This window comes from Fukomys damarensis, unplaced genomic scaffold (assembly GCF_012274545.1).
Source record: "Fukomys damarensis isolate Sample0158 unplaced genomic scaffold, DMR_v1.0_HiC HiC_scaffold_23, whole genome shotgun sequence".
NCBI lineage: Eukaryota > Metazoa > Chordata > Mammalia > Rodentia > Bathyergidae > Fukomys > Fukomys damarensis.
In genome coordinates, this window is record NW_022900935.1 from 64,040,480 (window position 1) to 64,042,308 (window position 1,829).

Genomic DNA, 1,829 nt, shown 5'->3' on the forward strand with positions numbered 1-1,829 from the left:
GCTCGGGCCCGCGGCAGCCCGGCCCGGATGAACCAGCGCCGCGACCCCTCGGGTGGGGCCCGGAGTTGGCGCAGCTCGCACTGCACCCCACAGGGTTCCGAGGTGGAATCTCGGAAATGCCTACGAGCACAAACAAAAACTTTGCCCTAAATTGCAACTGAGCAGGGTTTGGGGGAGAGAAAATAGGCGGCTCAGCCTTTGGCAAGTTTCTTTTCTCCCGGCTCGGAAATTTGGATCTTTTGCGTTGGGGGGGAAAAATCCAAAATGGAAAATTAAAAAATTTTATTGGTCACTACTCGTGAGTCAACTAAAAGCAAGGATAATTAGAGTGTGGGGAATTCGAGAGATCATAAATCTGCGGCGCCTTTTCCACTGGAGTCGGGAGCCTTTATGGCTTGTTGACTTTTATTTTGAGAGAAATGAGGTCCAGGGCTTTGGTGGACGCGGGTCTGTGCCCCGCGCGCCACGCGGGACCGAGAGACTACGCGCGCCCGGGGCTGTGGTCCGCGGAATGAAGGTGGTCACACGGGCTGCACGCTTTACCCCAAGGAGGTCTCTTCCCAAGCCCAGGTACTTTTTCTCTCGGCCAAGCAGAGGAATCAACTTTCCTCCCAGTCCAGACTCCAGGAAATATTCCTGTGTGCGCCGGACAGAATCGGGAGGCGAGGAATTTTTATAAAGTGCTCCATCCCAGTTGGGGCTCTCAAACCTCTAGCCTATCCTGCACCCCTTGGCCTCGGCCTTTTGTTCTCATTTACTGGGGGGAGGACACAAAACTACTCCCACCATACATCACCAAATTATTTAACTTTCAATCTTCTGCAAAACGGCCAGGGGGCTGATTTCACTCCATAGGGGTCTTTAATCTCACCGGCTGGAGGTTATTTTCCAAATTCCCACACAACTAGGACCCTTTTCCTCTTCTGAAAATCTTTCAGCAAAACCTCCCCAGCAAACATCTGAAATCCTATTAATCGGGTAAGAAAGTGCGGAAGCCCTGGCTCAGCTGTCTCTAATTCTGGGATGAGAAAGTGAATTTTTAAAGAAACTCTAAAAATAAAAGCTCCTTTCCCTCTAGTTCTCTTCCATCTTCCCTTTGTTGGTGGGGGGGACGGGGGCGGGAAGACCTGAAGTCTGCAATCTGAAGAGTTCTCCCCCCAAATCGGTTCTCCGAGTTCTTTTGTTTGAAATGGGCATGGGGGAGGGGAAGGAGTCCGCTCCAGGCCGACTACTGGCCTCCTCCGACCGGAAAACCCCAAAGTCCACAGGCCTCTCCTAGCCGCAAGCCCAGGCTTCCTGGGGCCAGAAGTGGGTCGTTCCAGGGCGAAGGAAGCTCCTAGCCCAGCAGCCGACAAGGTCGGGCCTTTCCGGTCCCAGGCTTCCTTCGACACCCTCTTCCAAATCGAGCCTGCCAACTCGGAAAAGAATCCGAGTTTTCCAAGAGCAGAGGTGGGGACTGAAGAAACAAAGCCCGTTGTCCCAGCTGAGGCCCAGGCTGGACGCACAGTCTCGGACCGGGAGAAGAGGGCCGCAGCTTTCCAGAGGGGCCCTGTTCCTCCTGGCCTCGGAGAGAGTAGAGGGGCGCCCCGGTGGCAGCTGTACGGACACTAGATGGGGGTCCACGCCGCATAAAGACACGTTTACAGCGAACGGCTTACACACCAGCCGGGTTTATTCGTTCCCTCCCGAAAGTGCGCTCTGGGCGCGCGGGAAATAAGGAAAACGCACGTACCTGGCGGTGCTCCGAGGGCGGCCTCGCGGGCCTTCCGCTGGCGAGAGGCCCCTCGAAGCCACTCCCCACCCGGCTGGTGGCCCCAAGGCCCGTCCCA

The 1,829-nt window shown here is 55.8% G+C and overlaps 1 long non-coding RNA gene across 2 annotated transcripts in view; it reads right to left on the minus strand.

Annotated features, from left to right (window-relative positions):
* The window catches only part of LOC104858402, a 32,350-nt gene extending 30,530 nt beyond the window's left edge, over nt 1–1,820 (minus strand). For both annotated transcript variants that reach the window (XR_779141.3, XR_004518562.1), the window contains exon 1: nt 1,733–1,820. This is a non-coding gene — a long non-coding RNA (uncharacterized LOC104858402). The remainder of the gene's footprint in view (nt 1–1,732) is intronic.
* Between the last annotated feature and the right edge of the window lie 9 nt (nt 1,821–1,829).